The sequence below is a fragment of the Pelophylax lessonae genome, assembly GCF_965119305.1.
Source record: "Pelophylax lessonae genome assembly, chromosome: 8".
NCBI classification, from domain to species: domain Eukaryota; kingdom Metazoa; phylum Chordata; class Amphibia; order Anura; family Ranidae; genus Pelophylax; species Pelophylax lessonae.
In genome coordinates, this window is record NC_138775.1 from 226,258,739 (window position 1) to 226,271,338 (window position 12,600).

A 12,600-nucleotide genomic window follows, 5' to 3' on the forward strand; every position below is an offset into this window, starting at 1 on the left:
AAGAAAGCTGAACTGGGCGACGGGCTGGATGTTGAGATCCAGTGGTCACCCCAGTTCAGCCTACGAGCGCGTGCAGGCCCTAGCTCCGCGCTGGGTCGGCCGCGACATAGTCCCACTGGACGGGGACTGACCCTGCGAGTTAAACGTCTCGCTGAAACGCCAAAGACCATGAGTCACGGCGCCCGTATTGGTCGACAGCCCTCCCACCCCGGTGGAGAGGGGTACTGTCAGGAGTTGGCGCCCGCCTGGTTCCGGTATGGTGAGTAGTATGTTCCCCCTTTCCCCCTGACGGGTCTTGTGGTGAACGCGGGCCCCTCTCTGTAATGGTAAGGATGGGTTCCCCTCTATCCTATAACATGTCACAGATCCCCCTAATTGAGTGTGATTTTTGTGTACAAGAAGCCAGGAGGCTTGGTTTGGGAGCTGACAATCTAATTGTAAAGATGTGTAAATGATTGTAGTCAATGGCAGTACTAGAACTTTACTGTGATAGTATAAGGTATCCTACCTGTCAGTAGCCACAGGGCGATGTCTATACATGTATACTGCATTCCAGATCATTCCTCCAGCTAAGCAGCGGACCGTATACGGCCCGCTAGGGTCCGGTACCTCTGACCACCATGAGGGTGAAGGGTTGTGAGGCCGAGATCCTTCTGCAGACATGCCGCTATTCTGTGCAGGCCGCCGCCATTGTCTGGTAGATCGCACAAGGCCGCCATTTTGGTGTAGCCTCGTGTCTCCAGCATGGGGCGGCCATGTTTGAGGTGACTCAAACACCTCATGGAGCCAGGGGGAGGAGCCGGCCTGAGCAAGCTGATGAAAACTTCTGTGCATCAGGGATGAGCCTTGGGGTCTGTCTCTCTCTCTGTGGGGTCCAAAAAGGCAGGTAACACTGAGGGGCGCTGTTGCGACTGGGGGACACAAAAAAAGAAAAAAAAAAAGTTTTTTTTTTTTTACTTTGTCATTTTTTGTCGCTGGCAAGTGTCTTGTATAATCATTGACCCTGCCGCATAGGTATCCCCACCTGATCCCCTCAAGGTGGCCGCAGGACCCTCCAGTACCCCACTTGTTTTTAATGCATTATCGGCAATTTTGGAGTCTTTGGTATCCCGGGTGGAGGTGGCCTGTCAGGGACGGGGGTCAAGTAGCGACCCCCGCCTACCCCTATTGTTTATCAGATACTTCAGATACGGATTCGGAACTGGTCAATGCAGTTGCAGGTCCCTCTTAGGGGGCTGTTGTCTCAGGTAATATCTCCTCAGCAGTGAGGAGCACGTTTCTGCCTCCGCCATAGCACAAGAGTGGTGGATGCACTAGTTGTGTCCGTCCGGGAAACCTTTAGTCTTGAGGTTACACCGGCAGAGGTAGCTGAGACTGAGATTCCTTTTTGGTACTTGTTAGCCTACCAAAAGGGCGAAGGATTTTCCTTTACCCAAATGGGGTCGTTTTGAAACGAACCCCTGTTATTTCCAAACGCATGGCTAGGTGCTATCCGTTTGAGGAATTCCTCTTTATAGGATAGACGGTACCACCTGCTGTCTTGCCACAGACTGTTAGGATAAAAAGACCTCGTAACTAACGAACAAGGACCTTCCTTTTCTGCTCATATAGAGTTGTTCGTTCCGCGAGGGCGGGCGATAAGGCGAAACCCTCCAAAGCCCCTTTAGAGGGGTTTCAAAGGGCGCTGGTCGGGTAAACAAAGAGTCCGGCTCAGCCAAGCCTGAAGAATATAGCCTGATGCGCCCCTACCCATCTCTGGGGTGGGGGGGGGATGTCTTCACCGGTTTCTGGAGGACACAGGATCGAGTTTCGATCACTTCCACCGGTGCGATTCTGCCCTTCTAACATTGAACAGTTTCAGGGGTTCTATTCGAACCTATTCACAATGCCCAGGAAAGAGGGCAAGGTGCGTCCAAATCTGGACTTGGGAAGAAATAGAGTCCATCCGTACAGTGGTGGCCTCCCTGCATAAGAGATTTCCTGGTGTCCATAGACATATAGGATGCCTATCTTTATATCCCCATCATCGCAGGACATCAGCGTTTTTTCGCTTTCCCAAAGATCATCCCTGGTTCCCACCAGGAGACTGAACTATCTGGGCCTAAGGTTGGATACATCCTGGGCAAGAGAGTTTCTCCTTGCTGGGAAACTCCAGAAGGTTCAGTCAACGATTCGGATGTTGCTGACCGTCAATTGGCTGGGACTGATGGTGGCCTTCTTAGAGGCAGTACCGTATACCCAGTCTCATACCCGAATTCTCCTGAAGGAGATTCTTTTTTAATGGAATCAGAATTCCGATTCCCTGGACAATCGGATCCGGTTGAGCGAGCGGACCAGGAAGTCTCCGATGCTCAACCAGGGGAAGTCATTTCTTCCGATAGTATCCAGATTACCAATAAGGGTATCGGAATTGAGAGCGATCAGATTTTGTCTGATTTACTGGATCGAGCAGCTCTAGAGCAGCCCTATTCGGATCCAATCGCATATGGCCTCTTCATCCAGAGGTTTTTTCCCTAGCTGTCCCTTCATTGGGACATCCCGGATGTGGATCTGTTGGCACCTTGGCCTAACAGGAAGGTGCGGAGGTTTGTAGCTCGCGCCACGATCCTCTAGCGGACACAGCAGAAACGATGATCGCCCCGTGGGGGCAGTATCAGCTACGGCATGCCTTCCATCCTCTCAAGTTGCTGCGGGAACTTCTTCGCAGGATAGAGGTGGAGGGAATTCCAGTTATTCTGGAAATTCTGGATTGACCTCGTCAAGCCTGGTACGCCGACTTGGCGAGGCTAGTCGTGGACGCTCCTTGGAGACTTCCTCTCAGGGAGGATTTGCGGTCTCAGGGACCGATCTTCCATCTTGCTTTACAGTCGCTGGCTTAATGGCCTGGCCATTGAGACCCAGGTACTGAAGGACAAGGGAGTGTCAGCTTCAGTTATTCCTACCTCCAGTTAAAGCAAGGAAAGCGACTTCCAGCACATGGAAGTCTTATATTGCATGGTGTGAATCTATTGGATTTTCCCCACATACCTATTCGGTGACCTGTATTTTGGTCTGTCTGCAACAAGGGGTTGAGCAGAAACTATCCTTGAGCACGATCAAGGGTCAGGTTTTCGGCGTTAGCAATCTTCTTTCAAGAAACCTTTGGCTAATCATTCCTTGGTGCGGAATTTCATCCAGGGGGTGCGACATCTGGCTCCGCCAGTGCGCGCACCCTTACCGCCTGGTATCTTAATTTAGTGTGGTCGGTTCTTCAGAAACTTCTCTTTGAAGATATTAGGGAGATTCCCTTGCTTACATTCCCAGAAGGTGGCCTTCTTGGTGGCCATTACTTCTCTACGCAGGGTGTCAGAACTGGCCGCATTATCCTGTCGTTCCCCAGATCTGGTGGTTCATAGGGATAAGGTGGTTCTTCTTCCGAATCCATCCTTCCTTCCTAAAGTGGTTTTCGTAAGACGGACTCACTTTTTGTGATCACGGATAGCCCTTGAAGGGGGTTGCCTGTGTCTGCCGCGACCATATCTACATGGATCAGTCAGACGGTGGTACAGGCTTATTCTATTAAGGGTCGGAATCCTCCGTTCCCTGTTAGGGCGCACTTCACTCGAGCGCTCAGTACTTCCTGGGCCTTTCGCCATCAGGCGTCAGTGGTCCAGGTATGTAAAGCGGCCACCTGGTCGTCGGTACATACCTTTACAAAATTTTATAAAATTGATGTGATGGCATCGGCGGATGCCTCATTTGGCCGCAAGGTTTTGCAGGCCGCAATTTGAGGAGACCGGTGGTCTACCTCGAGGGTTTTTTTCTGTTTGAAAATTTTTTTGTTGAGTCTCATCATTAAGGATGAGCATTGTAAACTTCTAGTTGGCATCGGTTGGGCCTTCTAGATTTGGATTTGATTTCCATTTTCCCACCCCTCATTTGTGATACTGCTCTGGGACTTCCCGAAGGTGCTGTATCACCGAGGACTACGTCTGTCAATGAGCGATAGAGAAAAATGGATTTTTGTAAAATCTTACCGTAAAATCCTTTTCTCTTAGCTCATTGACAGACGTAGTACCCGCCCCTCTGTTTTTTTGAGTTGGGTTGGGTTAAATTCTCTAAAGACTGCTTTTATGACATAACTGATTTGCTGAGGCAGAGAGAGAGAGAGAGAGGATATACCCTCTGGGACTGCCCCTAGGGTGTGGCCAGAGCATTTTATTTCCTGTCTAGTCCTACTCCTGTGGAGGCAACATAACCCGAAGGTGCTGTATCACCGAGGACTACGTCTGTCAATGAGCTAAGAGAAAAGGATTTTACGGTAAGATTTTACAAAAATCCATTTTTATATCTTTTTTTATTTTTATTTTTTTTTACACATAGAGCTTTCTTTTGGTGATATTTGATCACCACTGGGTTTTTAAATTGTTGCAATATTAATGAAAAAAAGACTGAACATTTTTAAAAAAAACATATTTTTGCTTTCTGATACAAAACCTATCCAATAAAAAAGTCAAGTTTCTTCATGAATTTTGGCCCAAATGTCTGAATTAAAAAAAAAAAATCCCAATAAGTGTCTATTGATTGGTTTGTGTGAAAGTTGTAGTGTCTACAAACTATGGTATATATACTGGAATCTTTTTTTTCTAATTCTACTTATGGCAATCAGTGACTTATAATGGGACTGCAATAGTGAGGTGGGGAACTGACTAGGTGCCATTGACATTACTAGTGACATTAATTCAGTGATCATACTTTACACCGTCACTGTACTAATGACACTAGCTGGGAAGGGGTAATATCTCGTGCAATCAAGGAATTAAATGTGTGCCTAACAATGTGTAATGTGTGTAAAGCCCCGTACACTCGTACCGATTGTCGGCCGTAAATATTCGGCCGGCGACCGATCGGCCGATTGTAGGCTTGTTAGTATGATGCTTCCGACAGCCGACAGCGCATTTTCGGCCGAACAGAATCTGTCGTGCAGGCATTAAAACTTTTGTTGGCCAACACCAGAACGGCCGATTGTTCGCCAGTCAGTACAGATTTCGGCCGACAGACAGCAGATTTGCAAGACTGGGCATGCTCAGAAAAGAAAAAAAACAAGGAAAGTTAACCATCACATGACATCACTTCTGCAGTCGGCTGTTGTTGGCCGACAAAATTTGTGTGCAGTCTTTTGCAGTTTTCAACAGACATGACAGCCCTGGACAAAAGACGGCCGATCGGTACGTGTGTACGGGGCTTAACGTTTGCTGATTTTACTAATCCATCTCTTAGTTTTTGGGATAAAAAACAGAGCGATGGCTCCCTCTGTACAGAGCCCTGTGTTGATTGTAAACACAGGGCTCTGGCTGGGGGCATGCGTGCTCCAAACCCAGAAGCAGGCAGCAATGCATGGGCCACCTGTCTGCAGTACAGGCGGGTGGTCCATAAATGGTTAAAGTACCATTCAACTCTAGTTTGTAAATGTTGAACACCGACCTAATGGGAGTGTCGATTGCTATTGCTAGCAGGCTTCAGTTCCTGAAGCTAGTTGAAAGCCTGCTAAAGTGGCAATTAACACATTCCTTGAGCAATGAGCATTTTCTGCCTCTGAGATAAGTGACCACTGACACCAATGCACTTTTTAGCTATCTGTAAGCGGGGCATTCCTCCACTGACTATTAATGTAAGAAGCATTCTTCCCCCATGATGCCCACACTAATGTACCATAAGCTGTTAATATACAGAAGTAATTATTAGCAAAGGTCCCCTTAGACCTACATTTTTTTTTTTTTTTTTTTTTTTTTTTTTAAGGGTTCCTTCATTATAAAAAAAAAAAAAGGTTGAGAAAGGCTAACCTACCAGTTACTTGCAGCCAACAGGTTGTATATTTCTCCTAGGAGGTTTCTTTTGGATATGTGATTTGGTGTGTTGCATTAGGACAACTCATTCATTTTGAAAGGGCTGCAAATGCAGTAAAAAAAAAATAAAAATAAACCATTTTGTGCAAAGTAGTGCACACGGCACTTTGACGTACCCATCTACATGAATGGCATTTCTGTGTCCATGCTTTGTACATCCAAGTGTGAAGGCAGATGTTAAAAGCACTGCTAAAACAAGATATTCTCCATAATTCTTATCCCTTGTATATATTTTTTTTTTAACCAGCTCACCAAGATCTTTACAGTGTTTTTTGGGCAGCAGTCAGTGCCAGGAGGCTCTTGGGAGAATTCATTAACATTTAGACACTAAACCCATAATGATTTATAGAGAGAAAAAAAAAAACAGCTGCACAGGTGGGTCTAAGAATCAAAACTGGAAGAACTCCGCAGATATGCTGTGAGTTTAATCCTCTCTTAGTTCACTTCAGTCTGAAAATACTAAATATCTCGCTGTGCCTGATTTCAGTACTTCCTGAATTGGTGACGTTGGTAATGTTTAGCCAGGAAAATAACATCTGAATACAGTTCCTGTATTAGGAAAGTACTTGAACCATTTCATCAGCATGGCAGCCAGGCAACTATCAATTAAAAGAGAAAAAAAAAAAAACTTAGCACTGACCTATCACATGTTTCCTTTAGTGTGGGTTGCTTTTTTTTTTTTATATTTTGATTTCATAGAAGGAAATGTATACATATACAAAGTATATATCTTTAAAAAGGCATACCTTGCCAAACAATGCAGATTTCTTTTTCCCAGTTGGCTGGAGTATTCTAATGTGGTTTTATTTTCATTAACCACTTCAGCCCCGCAAGTTTTTACCCCCCTTAATGACCAGGCCATTTTTTGCGATACGACACTGTTATTTTAACTGACAATTCAAAAACGACTGGTCCTGTGAGACTGCACCCAAAAAAATTGATGTCCTCCTCCCCCACAAATAGAGCTTTCTTTTGGTGGTATTTGATCACCTCCTGTGGTTTTTATTTTTTTGCGCTATAAGCAAAAAAGACTCACAATTTTTGAAAAAATATATATTTTCACTTTCTGTTAAAAAAAAAAAAAAACAAACGCCAATAACATTTTTTTACAAAATCTAATTCTAAATCTTTATCAGTTTAGACCAATTTGTATTCTAATCTACTACATATTTTTGGTAAAAAAAAAAGCTTAATTAATTGGTTTGCACAAAAGTTATAGCGTTTACAAACTGTGGGATAGATTTATGGACTTTATTTTTTTTTTTATTAGTAATGGTGGCAATCAGCGATTTTTAATGGGACTGTGACATTGCGGTGGACAAATCTGACACTAAAGTTGGATACACACTATACAACTTTTGTTGTAGTATAAGGACCTGCCTTATTGTATACTAATTGAAAGTGTTTAGGTTTGACCTCCTATTATATGGTTTTGGTAAATCTAAAGGAAAAAAAATCTAAAGACAGTTGTATAGTGTGTATTTAGCTTTAGTGACACTTTTTGGGGTACCAGTGACAACACTACAGTGATCAGTGCTAAATAATATGCACTGTTACTGTGTAAAGGACACTGGCAGGGAAGAGGTTAACATCAGGGGCAATCAAGGGGGTAAATGTGTGCTCCTAGGGAATGCTTTCTGTGTGGGGGTGGACTGACTGCTGGTAGAGAGGGATATGTATTCCTGACTAGTAGGTACACACAATCTCTCTCTTCCTGTCTCCTAGAACAACAGTCTGCCTTGTTTACATAGGTAGACCCGCTGTTCAGTCATTCTCCTGAACGATCGTGGTTGCCCATCGCAGCCAACTGATCTGCCGATTGCCTTCTGCTGTGTCTAATCACAGCGAGAGCCCGGCTCTGCCGGTGCGCGCCCCCATGAAGCCGAGCCCTTAAAAAAAAACTGAATTTTTGTAAAATCTTACCGTAAAATTCCTTTCTCTGAGTCCTCCGACAGTCACCGCCCACTCATACAGTCTTCACCAATGGTATTGGCTTAATCTCCACAGGAGTAACTAGGCATAAGACTTGTTAAAAAAACAAAGCATTTACATAGACACACCTATGGGGGCTGTCCCACTGGTCCAATACCCCCTGCATCAGCCATCCCAACTCAGTTTGGTAGCAGGCAGTTAATTGTATAAGAACCCCAAAAAGAGGGGCGGCGACTGTCGGAGGACTCAGAGAAAGGGATTTTACAAAAATTCAGTTTTCTCTTACGTCCTCTGACAGTCGCCGCCCACTCATACAGGAACTTTACATGAACAGAAAGGTAACCCTCTGTGTAACGAAAAAGGCTCAACAGGAGCAACAACCCAGGAAAGCAAATAACCAAGGGGAGAAACAACCCCAACAGCCAGGGACCCGCAAAAAAACAGGGTCCCCTCACGGTACTGCCGCACAGAGAACTTTGCGGCCAAAGGAGGCATCAGCTGATGCCAGAACATCAATTTTGTAGAATTTGAAAAAAGTGTGCACTGACGACCAAGTTGCAGCCTTACACACCTGGGCCACCGAAGCCTGATGCCGGAAAGCCCAGGATGCACTCACCGCTCTGGCAGAGTGCGCCTTGAAAGGGAATGGCGGAACCCGTTTCCTCAACGACTAGGCCTGTTCAATAGTCTGCCTGATCCATTTAGAAATGGTCGCCGCAGAGGCAGCCATACCCTTCCGTTGTCCCTCAGGACGGACAAAGAGAGAATCCGATTTACGAAAGGATTCAGTCGACGACAGGTAAACCCTGATCGCCCTGACAACATCCAATGAATGCAAAGCAACCTCCTTAGGATGCTGAGGCTTCGCACAGAGCGAAGGCAGAACAATGTCTTCATTAAGGTGAAAATCAGAGACCACCTTTGGAAGAAAGGACGGGTTAGGTCGCAAGACCACCTTATCCCTATGAACCACCAGGTAAGGGGAGCGGCAAGACAAAGCTGCCAACTCTGACTCTGCGAGCAGAAGTGATCGCCACAAGGAAGGCAACCTTCTTTGAAAACATCAGGGAAATCTCATTGCATCTGCTGTCAAACGGTGAACGTTGTAACACGGACAGAACCAAGTTCAAGTCCCATGGAGGTAAGGGCTCCCTCCGAGGAGGAGCCAAGTGACGCACACCTTGAATGAAGGTGTGAATCAAAGAATTAGACGCCACTGGGCACTGAAAAAGGACATCCAGTGCAGATACCTGGCCCTTAATCATGGCCAGCGCAAGGCACTGGTCCACACCAGACTAAAGGAAAGCCAACACCCTCGCCACCGAGTATGAACGAGGAGAGCAACCCCTGGACTCACACCAGGAAAAATAAGCTTTCCAGGTACGGTAATAAATTTTACCAGATGAGGCTTTTCTAGCCTTGAGTAAGGTAGGAATGACCTCTGAGGAAAGACCCCTGTCTCTCAGGACCTGGCTTTCAACAGCCATGCCGTTAAAGCCAGCGACTGTAAAGCAGGATGGAAGATCGGCCCCTGAGACAGGAGATCTTCTTGCATTGGCAGCCGCCACGGAGGCTTGACGGCCAGATGAACGATGTCCGCGTACCAGCCCGGCGTGGCCAGTCCGGTGCCACCAGAATCACCATTGTCGGTTCCGAGGCCAACCTGCGAAGGAACCTGGACAACAGCTGAATCGGAGGAAAGGCATATATCAGATGATACTGATGCCAAGGCACCACCAGCGCATCCGAGGTGTCTGCCCGAGGATCGCGCATTCTTGCCACGAACCTTTCCACCTTGTTGTTTAGTCGAGACGCGAACAGATCCACATCCGGGATCCCCATTTCGCACACAGCATCTGAAACACCTCCGGGTGCAGGGACCATTCCCCCTGGTCCAGGGTCTGGCGGCTCAAATAATCGGCCTGCCAATTCTCCACACCTGGAATGTGAACTGCCGATATTGCCGGGACATGAGTCTCGGCCCAAGACAGAATTCTGGTCACTTCCTGGTGCCCCCTTGGTGATTGATGTAAGCCACCGCAGTGGCATTGTCCGTCTGCACCCGAACAGGACGGTCCTGAAGACGATTCGACCAATGGAGCAGGCACAGCCTGATCGCTCTCAATTCCAATATGTTTATGGGGAGGGAAGATTCCTCCACCGACCAGGTGCCCTGGGCAGACAGGTTGCCCAGGACTCCACCCCAGCACGATAGGCTGGCATCCGTGGTAATCACTGTCCACAGTAACGGCCGGAAGGATTTTCTGTTCGCCACCGCCGGGGACTAAAGCCACCTTTTTTCTTTTTTTAAAGCCCGAAGCGTGTGAAATCACACTCAAAAAAAACTTAGCACCCGGTGCATAAAAAAGTGCACACACGCAAACGTGAACACACAAAAACTGCACAGGGTGTGCGAAATGGTCTGGCCTCCGAAGAGGTTGGACCTATACCTTGATCCCCCGGGGCGCAAGACTCCTGACAGGGACTGAGGTACTTCCTATGGTTTGCCTGGCCGAGACCTGGCAAACCCCGTTCTCCAGGGGGACTGCCGAAACAGCCCACCCCAAGTACTGGGTGGGGCTCCCCCGAAGGGAGACCCCCATGAGAGAGGGCGAACTAAGCCAAAAGGCCATGTCCACCCCCTCCCAAGACTTTCAAGGTAGGCCCAGAGACCCACACCGTACTCGTCGTGCAGGAAGAGAAGAGTGATAGTGAAGTGACACACCACAAAGAAAAAAAACACACAAACAAAAAGGTGGGGAAGGGGAAGTGGAGGAGTGAATTAGTGAAAAACAAAGGCAGGCCTTCCGGCCGGAATAAAAATTCCTCTGGTCGAAGCCAAAAGGCCTTGCCCAAGAGGCAGGTGCTTAAAAAAGTGTGCGTAGGTGCAGTGACCATGGTGCTGAAAAACTCAAGGCGAGCTGCCCCTCACCAGTGAGAATTAAGGCACCCCTGGGCTGCCACCCCAGGGGCACATACACTACGGGCTTTCTCTACCCCGGCCCAATGGCCAGACCGAGTGTAGCCCTTACCTACCAGGAGGTTTGGAACGTGGACAGCTTAGAGAGAGCCTGCCTTCAACTGGGGACAAGCCTTTTGCAAGGCCAGATTCAACCCAGGAGGAAAGGCCCTCCCACCGCCATCCCAATTCCTCACCAATTACATCCAGGAGCAATACTAACCGTCATTTCCCAGCTTTCTTGCTCCCTTCAAACTGGTAGGGGCGGACCCATTCAAATCAGGAGGCAATGGACCCCTCCGGCTTTCTCTGATGTGGCTTACTTCCCAGTCCCCCGGTTGTTCCGGAGCGCCCTGGTTCATTTCGGCCCCCACCGATACTAACCATCAGGTTCCATACCAACTGATAAGAACAGATACTACACTTGATCTTAGCCAAAAGGCCGACTAAAGCCACCACAGAAGATCAATTCTGTTTAGGTGACTCAGAGACACCCTCAGATCCAAGGACTGAGGCAGTCTGTCCCATCTGGCCAGGATCTCCACTTGGAGAGACCTCGTGTGAAACTGAGCAAATGGTATTGCCTCGAAGGCTGACACCATCAACCCCAGGGACCGCATACAGGTCCTGAGCGACGAGGATTCGTTGTCCCTGAAGGACCTGACCTCGTTCTGAAGGGTCTGGAGCTTGTCCTCCGGCAGGAATACCTTTGCTTGAGCAGAGTCCAGAACCATTCCCAAGTATGGGAGACGAACCGAAGGAACCAAAGTCGACTGCTGCACGTTGATGGTCCATCCGAACTCCTGAAGCGTCTGAACTGTAGTGGACAGATCGCGCAGCAGGCTGTGGCTGGCACTCGATCTTAACAGGAGATCGTCCAGATATCTCAAGACCGCAATGCCCTGTGCCTGTAACAGGCCCAGAACAGGAGCCAACACTTTGGTAAACACCCTTGAAGCCGAAGCGAGACCGAAAGGTAACGCCACAAACTGATAGTGATCCTCCGCGATAGCGAATTGGAGGTACCTCTGATGACCCTCGAAAATGGGGATGTGTAAAATACGCATCCTTCAGGTGGATAGATGCCAGGAACTCGCCTGGACTCAGGGAGGCTACCACCGAGCGGAGCGATTCCATGCGGAACTTCCAAACGCGAACAAAGCGGTTCAAAGCTTTCAAGTCCAGAATCGGACGCACCTTGCCCTCCTTTCTGGGCACAGTAAACCGATTTGAGTAAAACCCCCGAAATCTGTCTCGATGAGGCACCGGGATGATCACCCCCTAGGCGAGGAGATCTTGCACCGCCTGATGCAGGTCCTGTAGCCGCACCTGGGGTCAAATGAAGATTTGAGGAAAAGAATCTGTCCGCCGGCCGCGAAAGGAATTAGATCTTGTAACCTGATCAAATGATTTCCTGAACCCATCTGCCCGGAATTCGGAGCAGCCAAGGTTGGAGGAAACGGGTGAGGGCATCCCATCGGGTAGAGGCGGCCTGGGCCGCCGCACCAGCCTGGCCGGATTTTTGCTTGCCCGCCCAGGGCTTTCTCTGGCCGCCCTGGCTCTTGAAGGGTTTCCCCTTGTTCTGTGCCTTGAAGGCACGAAAGGACCCCTGATTTGGTTTAAAGGAGGGGCCCCGCTTACCGCGGAAAAACTTGCCTTTAGGATTCTGGGGCAGCTGAGTGCTCTTGCCCCAGTGACCCCTTTAACCAACTCATCCAGGGATTCCCCAAACAGGCGAGACCCCACATAGGGGATGTCAGCCACAGTTTTCCTCAAATTCATGTTAAAACAAAAAAACTGTTTTTTTTTTTGTAAGGTACTGGC